The sequence below is a fragment of the Watersipora subatra genome, chromosome 9 (assembly GCF_963576615.1).
Source record: "Watersipora subatra chromosome 9, tzWatSuba1.1, whole genome shotgun sequence".
Classification (NCBI taxonomy): Eukaryota; Metazoa; Bryozoa; class Gymnolaemata; order Cheilostomatida; family Watersiporidae; genus Watersipora; species Watersipora subatra.
The window spans coordinates 15,848,867-15,860,355 of NC_088716.1; the positions used below are offsets into that span (position 1 = coordinate 15,848,867).

Sequence of the window (11,489 nt, forward strand, 5' to 3'; positions counted from 1 at the left end):
CATAAGTGCAGTCCAGTAATGCCATGCCACCGTACGCGTTTAACATTTTCATAAACCTCAATATCACAGCGTGTCTTGTTGCTCGATATTACGTAGTATTATTATTCATGTACCACGCAATGATGTAGTGTAGTTCTTTGGTTTGCCTGTGCACTGGCAACAATATTTTCCTTCGCTGAATAAGCAGTTTCACTAGCCGGGTGATTCCACAAATTTATTCAATGTTTAATAATTATATCAACTTACTAACAACAACATCCATTCTTTTTTACATTATTATTATAATTGTATTATAAATACGATGGACACCAGCGATAGGACTAGCGCCACCCTTTTTTCAGACGCAGCAGTACCTGCAGTGATAAGTAGTTGACTATTTATTTAGGTAATTATTGTGATAAGTTAAATATGAGATGAATGAAGGAGTCTAAATGTAGTAAATGAATAAGAGAGAGCATTATCTTTAATTATTATTAATCTATTCTAAGCTTTTCATTTTAGTGCATCTCAAACTATATATTATATATAATATTGGTTGAATTATTATCTATTTATTTGCTTTTCACAACATTCATTTGTAATTTGCCGTCTGCTACTAGTGTTGATTAATAAATAAACTATAATTATTATAATATAATAAATGGTAAAACTTTCTATTACAACCTACTGGTAGACTAAATTGATTAACTAATAATTTTTCCTAAACAACAAGAATGTAACATAAATTAATCAAGGTAGGTATACTTATTTCATATTGACAATCCTTTGACAGTGTGTATATCAGATGGTGGGCGTGTTGTGTGTAATAACAATTGCAGTCCTAATAATTTGAATATTTCAATTTGCTGTAGTTTACCTACGATGCTTTTTATTTTCTTCCACCCACTAACAGCTTTCACTAACTTGTATTTCATTTTAAAATTCAAAAAATGTGTAGCACATTCTGCTCGGCCAGTGGCACCTGTTGTTATCAAGGATGTGTAACACATATAGCACAGGGTATAGGACAGAGCAGGCCTCTTCAACAAACTGAAAAAGAGAGCCATTGCTCCTTCAGTGTGTGATATTAGCTTAGAGGGTGAACTACTTAAATGTCATGAGTTGGCTGCTACACGAAAAGGCAATTTCACCAACAACAATCTATTTTGGTTGTTTGTGTATGTCAGCTGGCGGAAATTATTGTTTTGGCGATCGTTGATTTTGCTGCCGCAGCTGTATGCTATGTGTAATGATGTGTTGGCTAATCTGATATGAAATTACTAAAGTGTTGGTGATAATGCAAATCTGGTAGCTAGTTTCCATATATGATAAATGTCATGCTCTGGTGCTGTTCAATACGCATTCTGGACAAACTGTGGAAAACAATTTGACTGTCATCAATGAAAACTTGTACACTGGCCCTTGTATAGAGTGTTGGATTAACACAAAAGGCAGATGCCAAAGTTGGCTCGAATGTAGGACATTCTATGTACTTCACTTGGGGCCAGCGCCTCGGTAAAGCGTGTATTTAGTCATGGGGGCATCAACATGCGCCCGATAGATCAAGGATGACCCAGGCAGTTTCAAAAAACTTGTCTTTTGTGGATGTAACCATGAAGCACATTGAAAACTTTCCTATGATATATGATAAAATAAAACTGCAACAATCATTGTGTATTTTATTTCTAAGCTTGTTTTGCATATGAGTTACCAAACAACATTTGTGTGTTTGAGCAACTTCTATTCTGAGCAAATGCTGAACAAGCTGGCTGGGGGACGGGTGGTGAACTAAACTGACAAGAATCGATTTTGTCAAAAAAACTGAATTGAATCCATTGGAAGTTAGGATAGCTACAGAGTTGGGAATTGAATTGTAATGTTTTGTTTATTGAATTGAAATGAACTGATTTTTAGCTGATCTATAATGCAAAAGAATTCGGAAATGAATTGCTAATTTTCTGATGAGAATTGGTTTGAATCGAGTCATTTGTAAAGCCTCAAAAACATCCCTGTCTTGATGTTGATTACAGGGTTCTTAGTGACACCAGACTCCAGTATTACCATAGATTCTTGCATGTAAGCCGATTCTAGACAGCCAAAAATGTTACTAATCTGAAAGGTCAACTTATACACACATAACTCTGACTGCAGTCAAAGGAAATGACATGATGTTAACTTAATTCCAACAACTGCACCTAGAACCATGCTAAGTATGCAGCTGTTACATGCTTTTTAGCCTTGTCACTACTACAGTAGGTAACAAGTTGAGTATGCTTTGAGTCAGATGAGTCACTATTACTATAGCTTATGACATTACAGTCATACCTCGAGATACGAGCATAATGCGTGTTGGTACTGAGCTAATATACCCTAGGACACTTATATTTCGCTAGTATTTAGTTTCGTGAGTAGCACACAGAGTAAAATTTCGCTGCAACTTAATTTCGCGGCTCTGATGAGTGCGAAAATATAGTGGTGTGAAAATAAATGCAGTGGAAAAACATTACATTCCTCAGGTCCAGTTCACTAATAAGAAAAAAATTCAATTTGGGAATAGTTCGTATTTGTAAACCACAGGTTGAAATGTGTGGGTGAAATCGGCAATTCAATTTGATCACTTGCTGCCATTTGTTTCTTAGACTATCAAGGACGTCTACGTCCCTCCCGCCGTGACTTTCACACTCGAATCCCAAGAAGAAGAAAATAGATAGGTAACAACAAACTTCACAACCAAAACTGTATAACCTTTACGCTGTCATAAACGCATTTATGCGTTTTCTAGGGGCCACTGACATAAACGCATTTTCTGACTTTCTCAGCAAATGTCTGGTAACCTGATTTTATTATTTGTTGACCACATAACCGACGGTCTTTAAGTGTTTTATGAAATTGACTGTGTTGTCCGAAGATTTCTCTATAAAATCAGCCTAAAACAACGAAGCAATTTTAAACTTTTGTTTGAGAATTTCTAATCTAAAAACGAACATTTTTCTGTGAGTTCATTAACTACCCCGCGCGAATCATAAAACAGGTAATTAGTTGTTGATAACATAACAGACAATTTAGATTTTCGTGATTATACAGATGATTAAAGTAGAACTTGAAAAATACTGTATACATATCATGAAGCAATATCGGCAATTTCGGTAAAATGGCTGGCACTAGGCCGGTTACGAGTTTGTACATGATTGGCAGTGAAAGAGATAATGTGGTTGGACCTGATGAGGGTTGATATTGTTTTTGGATAGTAATAAAATTCATCACTGCAATAATTATTCTTCAATTTTACGACTTCACCTACCAGACTTTCATCCTCACCAGTTACAAATTCGGTGACTAAACTGATATTGCTTTGCCATGCTGCTCAGTTGGTGTATTAGCTATAATGAGTTTACCAGAAATTTCCCATTTATACTAACCACAGACGAAAGTTGCCTGCATTTTTAATATTACGATTTTATTGTGGATATCAATGAACAAAGCTATTTAACTTCGCGTTTTCGCTCGTTCATTCGTTATGATAGTTTAGTTTCGCTCATTAAATTTTCGCGAGAGGATTACACTGCGAAAACGCGAAAGTTAGATGCCGCGAATACATAAGTGTCCTAGGGTATGTCAATTCTTCTCATATCTCAAAGCAATAGTTCCTATATAAAATAAATAGAAGGGAAATAAGTTGTCTAATACTATAAAAACATCTAAAACAGGATATTATGATGGAAGTATGTATTTTAACTGCCGGAATGGACTGCCTACACTCCCAAAATAACGAATACCTATTTTGTGGTTATGATCCGCTATAAAATGTAGCATTATACTGTGCAGTATTGTATGGAGTTCTTAACTTCCAGACAGGTGTAATGGTTAACGGAGGTGTGAAAGACTTGACAGCAATGTGTTCAGTACACTAGACTTTTGTCAGGCTACGTAACATAACATACGTGTAAACTGTAAATTTAACTCAAATGAATTTAGCTTAAACCAAACGGGCACTTAAAGCTAAGTTTTAATCCTTTACTAAACCCTCTTCTACTTTTGTCTGAGTTCTCATTTTATATTATCCTTTTCCAACTTGGTGCTTTTTGTCTAGCTTTCACTATAGCTTTCGGTTGGACAGTAAAAAAAATTTTTTCAAGCTGATTCGACAAAAAAGACAAAGTAGTTTTTGAAATCAGCCCCTCAAATACATGGTCACATAGAGAACCAGCTCATATGCTCGTATCTCAAAGTTTTCTCGAATATCAGTGTAGAAACTTGGATATTCTTATATGAAGGGGTACTCATAGGTTGAGGTATGGCTGTATCATAACTGATAAAATAATCACCAACACTGGTACTATTACTCAATAGATAATCACCAGAAGTCGATGAAGAAAAAAATTGTGATAAAAAACGAAGTTTCTGCAATGTGAAATTAAGCTCAGCGAAGACTATAAGCATGTTTTCCATCGGCTCAATCAAGAAAACTAATCGTTTCCTTTCGTTTAAGGCTGGTTTACACTATATCACCAAACGTCGTTTTTGTCCTTCTAGCGTTCATCATCGACTATGTGCGCAAAGGACCGATAGCATCGACGAAGCAAACCATATGCATCAGGAAAGTTTGCAGCAGTCAAACTTTCCAGATATTTCGCTGAGCATCGACGACAGCCTGTACAATATGATTCATTTCAACAATAGTAACTCGCAGAGAGAGAGTGATTTATTTCCGTTTATGATGGTTGCTGCAAGACTAGTATTTGAAGACACAAAAACAACAGAGACTCTTCGCGAAAAATAACAAAGAGAATGAGAAGACTACGTGAGAGAGAATTTACTGATGCAAATACGGATGGGTTTGTGATAGTGTGAACATCACAATATCATCAACAATCATCGAATTATTGAGGCATCAACACTGAGATAAGGTGATTGAGCGCAGAAGCGCTAGATGAACTGATCAACTAGTTACTAATCATATATATATTATGCAAAGCCTAGAAAAGGCACCCAACATAAATCTTAACCATACGATAACGCTGTACTGAGCCGCACTACAAAATCGGTACAGCGTACAAAATCTGCAACTTGCTGTAATAAGTCCCACAATTTAGGCGTTACAATGTTTATAAAATATTCTCTAAAATTTCAGTATCCTCTACAAGGAAACCCACCCGTACGATGAACATTACAAGTATAAGAGTTGTGTGCACATGTGCATTTATCATCAATCTCCCAAACAATCGCTTCGTTCGTGTTTGGTCGTGGGACAACTTACACAGTGACCAGTTGAGTGTTCCTGTCTGTTGTGTCAGTGGCATTAGACTTCCTTACTCTGAGTGCTGCATCAGTAAGTCATCGGTGTGGAGACTAGGTATGGAGGGTGCTGCTCTGCCAGATCTAGCTAAGCAAATTTAAGCTTTGCAATGGGTTTTGGGACATGAGAGACATCTAATGACAACTAGATAAATATGAAAGAGCTTTAGACTATCTATGGAATGTTATTGCTCTTAATTAACTAGGATTCGTTTATCATTTCTCAAAGGCTGTTTATAAACTGTTGTACACTTAACCTTAGTGAATGATGGAACTATTGCTACAGACATTAAGATTAGCGCTCAACAGAGAGCGGACAACTCATGGTGGTAACGTTCAATGGGAATACTCATCTCATAAGTTGAGCATAAAACAACTAAGTTTACAATCACCTAACCCTGTGATCTACATGTAGATCAGGAAACTCATCACCCACTTCGCAATCATCTTCAGTCATACAGAATAGAATTCCAGGCCTTTAATAAAACAAGCAAAAGTCAGATGGTTGAGGTAGAAGCCACATGCCACAAAGGTGAAAAGCTGAAGCCCAGCATCGTCTCCTAAAGTACAAGACGAAAAAAACCGTAATGATTCCACACAGTTTAGTAATTATCAGATACAATATGATTAGCAACTATTTATTTTACAATTCAATCTAGTGTACTAGTCGCACCCTGTTTACTAGTGACACTCAGTGTATTAGTGACACCCTGTGTATTAGTGACACCCAGTGTATTTGTGTACCAATCAAATATTATCCTTATCACACGTAAAATATGGATTCAAATTCAATTGCAGATTTTTTAACAGCAGCCCGTTGTTATGGCAACTTGTTTCCCAAAAAAAAGAGTGCTGCGATTATGTTATTCACCAGCTTCTGGAATACATAAATTTGACAATCATTCTGAACAGAAAACTCCTAAATATTCATATCCAAATCTTTATGTGACTCAAATGGCATTATTCATTGTCATTGTACATTGGTAGTGGTGTCGTGAGATATTGCTAAGTATGCCAGTAAATCACAGAGAATAAGTCTGTGCACAACTATTCTAAAATCCAGGAAACTCGACGCTTAGCGCATGTGATAGCGTGCTAGGCAGAGCATAGTGAGTTTGAACCCGCATGTTGCAATCTTTTTTCATTTTCAACTGCGGACAGACAAACAATTTTTGTTATATTAAAATTTTGCTAGTTCCTCTGCACGTATTAGGAATGTTATAATTATCTCTGTTATTTTGTCTTACTTGAATATCAGACCATTTTGTGCGGCTTGGATATCAGTCTAAGTATGATGTCTACTTGATGGATTCTACTTACACTCTGTTATTCTCTTCCTTTTAATGTTATTAAAACTGCAGGTTCCTTCCCACTGCATTTAACTTCCTTTAGTGAAGGATGAGATAACTCTACATTTAAATGAACAGCCTGATGGAGATCTTAATAAGTAAAACAGAGAATGTTACTTTTACAATTGAGGAGAAACTAGCACTAAACTGAAAGGTAATCTAGAGTGGTATTGTTCATTTACCCCACAGCAGTACCTGACTACAAATATTAATAATTTGTAGTTAGTTTATTTCTTAAAGGTTAGTTATAAATACTAGTAATGCTTGCTTCTTTAATAGCTCTTGAAAAACTAAACTATTATATTTCTACCATCAACTTCTTCTAAACACAGCTCTGTGTGATTTCTTTTATAGGTACCAAATCATTGATGACTGCTGTTTTTCCTTGTTGGGTGATGAAACAGCGTTTCAAGATGTGGTTGCATCAAAAATATCGATTTAAAGAAATTAAAACCAATAAAAAGCTAAAACCTCAGCTACAGTTTGATGTCATTTTTGTCTTTGTAGACCAATCCTGTCCAGAGAGGTATGCGTTTGAATGAGGCAATCTTTTAAAAAGCTCACATTCCAACGAGTGCTTCATTCGTGACGTAACTAGTGATACATCTGAAAAGAGTCCACGAGCGATAAATATAAGGTCGCTTCAATAGCCAATCACCAGCACGAAATTTTTATATAGGTTGTAATAAATGTTTTCACTCGTAAAACGCGTTGTCTGTGATCTCAAATTTAGGGGTGTTACTCCATTATTAAATCGCATGGGCATCGATATTTAGTAAATTAATTAACATCGTTATTTTAATGAATTACTCGATCGACACGTTTTATTGGCGAGCAACATAATTGTAAAAATTGCCGTAAAGTTACTGCGGAGGTGATTTCGAGTTTTCTGGGCATCAGGTGGTTAAAGTGCTACGGAGGAAGATAGGAGAATGGAGGTAAATTTATCTTTTACTTTGAGTCTCCTATAGATATACTGTAGAGTTTACATTCAGATTATATTTCCCTGTTTGAGGTTATAATGTAATTTCCTGCGTGTGCGACATACGTAGGTACAGTGAGTTGTTGACGGCTTCTTCTTCTAGATTATAACTTATTACTAACTTTACTAATTAGTATTTACTATTAGTAACTTACTATTACTAACTTACTTATAACTTTATGCAATCACCAATCATTGTTTGATAATTTATTTATCGTTTCACCAAGCTATATTTGCTTCAAATTTTCTGAGGCAGTTTTATCTAGTAAATTAGATTTATGATTTACTTTAGATGTTCACTTCTCACTTGTAGAAAGTGAAGAAAATCGATTGATCAATGCAAATCTTTAACTTCCAGAACCAAAGCTTCGAATCGTTGGCTTGGCGTACTTATGCTTTTATTAAACATTGATTCATTTTAAAATTACACTCGCAATCTATATAACTCCCAATTTGAAAGCTTTCAGTAGACACGCGTTAGAATGACATCTATGAATAACATATATTTATTGCATTTGTTTTACTGATTACAAGATGTTTATGTGGTTCCACCAGCCGAAGCAGCTTTGTCAGTGTGGAAACTGCCATAAATGGGAAAAAGAAACTTGACAATTTGCTGCATAAACCATGATGTTTTGTTTGAGTTTGCTGCAGTAGATGAATTTGTCTTATTGTATCAGCTGAAACTATGTGAGTGGCCACGACTTGATGAATATTTTTAATAAAAGCTTTATGCCGAGATGAAAAATCTTTTGCTTGTAAAAATTATGTTAAAATAATATTGTTGAAGATGCAAAACATGATTTGCAGAACATTGAATATATTATAGCCCCGTTGACACCTGTGCTGAAATCTTTTCGAATAGATGGATTTATGAAGTGCAATCAGAGCTGCATGGACAGGCACTTTTGCATAGCTCGACCATTTGTTTAGTACTTGAATCAACTAATCAAATGTGACCAGTGAATTTTTTCTACACATCGACACCAATAAAGACTCGATAACGTTGACTATACAATGTACATAGCTTTTAGGGATGTAGTTGGTTTCGCCACATATTCTTTTCAAAGACGCAGTTTGCTTATTTTACTTACGGTAGAAAGAAACTAGTTTTCGGTGTGGGCAATGATATACAGCCCCACCCTCAGGGTAGGCGACGGGCATAATGTGGGCGGGGCTTTTGGGAGGCTGTATATTGTTAGTGTGGGTAGCGACGGAATTGTGCCGATACAAAGACCTTATTCTACATAGTTTGTTTGACAGCATTACCGTAGACCGGTAGAATTGGTAGTCGGTACTAAGATGTTTACACAGCATTCAGAAGAAGCTAATATGACAAGTTTTTTATTTTCCTTGTTTGAGGCCTTCGAGACATTGGTAACAATGTATCTGTAGCTGGATTTAAAATTTTATTCTAGCCAACCCGAGCAAATACAAGATAAAATATATGCCAATTAAGCCGTGTAGAACTAGACTTTTATCGCAATAGCCGATGTGAATACGAGAGATAGAGACAGGCTGTATCACACGTTACATCATTTTGGGCAAGTCTGAGCATGCTTTTTTGGCCTGAGCGTTTTTATCGCAATCGAATTTTTTCGAATTTAATCTTCAAATATCTTGACAATGAAATCCCCTAACACAATAAACAACATATCAACTGATAGACAAAGAAAAATACTTTCTGTAAAAATCAACTCAAATTTGATGCAACCTCATCTTTAACAGAAAAATCCAAAAGACCACATTAATTTGTAAATTAATGTGGTCTAAATTCTAAATTAAATAGAAATGCACTCAGAGTGTGCTTAGCATACTAAATGAAGTCTTGTATTTGTCTAGCAATTGTTCATAGAATACCATACGGTTGCAAAGCATAGTTTTCATATATGCTAGCAATTCTCTAACTTTCACAATTGGTAAGCTAATGTGCTACATCGTCGACATTCTCTCAGCGTTCTACGACCAGTTAACTAATTAAAAATATACAGCTATATACAAATATAAATTATTAACTAATTGTTAAAGTTAACTAATTAACAAGACATGGCTATATATAAATTTATATAACATTTACCACAGAAACTGTTTAACCTTTTTCTTTGGAAACCGGTTACATCGTAGTAAGGGACTTGTCCCATCGTACTAATCCCTTGTCTAAACCCGTCTAGATTCAGTATTCAATCGATGTTTTTTGAATCCAATGATTTGTTTTTAAATTTGTATTAAAGCAATTTAGTTTTGATTTGTATGACAGAATTTGTATTAATATTTGAAAGATATAATTTGTGCTTTGCGCACATGAACAAGCTGGTCACATGGTTAGAAGTTTCATTTAAATAACACAAAAAAAATGTATAGCCTATTTTAAATGACAACGGGTTAAAGTTTAGCTCAGCAAAAAAATTGTTTGACCGCTTCATTGACTAGTTCAGCTGTACAGAGAAGGAGTTGGGGTCAGAAGACACTGTGGAAGGTATTGAACAGACAGGAAAATTTTTTTGTTGCAAGTCAACTTTTAACACTGGACCAATGATATTTTTGGCTACTACATTTTTATAATAAATAATGTGTGTCTGCATTTTAGTCAAACTGCTTGAAAAATAGCAATTTTTTTGCAGTTTCACTAAACTACAAAAAAACATTAAACATTCCTTTTTACACATGCATTGACTCTTGTGCAGAACTATTGTGCTAGCCGAACTCTGCTTTAGCCACAAAAATACCAAGTGTATGCCAGCACAAAATGGAAGGCATGATTTAATTCCGCTCAAAAATGCAATGAAATCCCTGATGAAATAGTTAATATTTGCTGCACAAGCAGTCAATAGCCTGAGCTAAATGTGTAGCTAAATTAGCAATTGTGGTTTAATGTTATTGCGATATATTGCAAGAAGTGAATTTTTGTAAGAATTGATAGAAATTTGATTCTGTTTATTTGGGAGAATTGAATTGAAGGGAGTCATTGAAGTGATGATAGTTAAAGAATTGAATTGATGCTTTTGCACTTAATTGAGAATCGATTCAGTTCTTACAGGGCATATGATGCAAACGAATTGAGAATTGAATTGTTAATTTTTCGATGAGAATTGAAATAAATCGTGTCATGTTTCAAAGACTTATAAATAACCAATGGAATAAAATCAAAAATATGCATTCACATTTAAAATAACGAAATAAAAATTGAAAGCTCCAAATTTTTGCAGTGCAGCCCAAAGGATTTTCATGGGTTAATTTCGAGCAATTATAATCAACTTGTAGAACAATTTCTCAGCTTTCCAATGTATATTTATTTAGAGATCCATGATTAGTTGGAGATAAGTTAGGTCAGCCTTTTCGTAACCATGCCAAACGATAAAAGTGCTAACCAACAGGCTCAATTCGCTGAACAATTCTCACACGTATGAGCTCGGTAGAAAACAAATCCATCAAAAACTCGAACACCACTCATAAGCAAATGAGTACACACACTGTTTTATTATCAATAGTCAAAAACCTTATAAATATAGGCTAGATACCAAACATCATTGCATTAGTACAACTTTATATGAGCCTGAAATATCTTCTAAAGGCGGTAAATTGTATGACAAGCAAAAATCAGATGATCAGCACTGCATTAGTAGAGTAGTCCATACCTTAATTCAGAAATGCGGTTTTAATCTCATAATAAACTAACCGCCGCGCGCGACAGAAAAAACACACTGGAAATATCGACCTTACTCTAGCTTAGCTTTATTTACAAAAGCGGGGTTGCAACAAACTTTGGAAAGTTTTAGGATTTTGGGTTACTGTAAATGAAAAGCGTCAAACGGAATCACTAAAAGTAAATTTAGTGACTCTTTTGATAACGTGACAGGTGTGACAACTCCTCAATAATTACATCC

At 35.2% G+C, this 11,489-nt stretch overlaps 1 long non-coding RNA gene across 1 annotated transcript in view; it reads right to left on the reverse strand.

The window, feature by feature from the left end:
- LOC137404698 (uncharacterized) overlaps positions 1–11,282 on the reverse strand; it is a 34,112-nt gene extending 22,830 nt beyond the window's left edge. Inside the window, exon 1 of the long non-coding RNA XR_010979737.1 lies at positions 11,241–11,282. This is a non-coding gene — a long non-coding RNA (uncharacterized lncRNA). The remainder of the gene's footprint in view (positions 1–11,240) is intronic.
- Between the last annotated feature and the right edge of the window lie 207 nt (positions 11,283–11,489).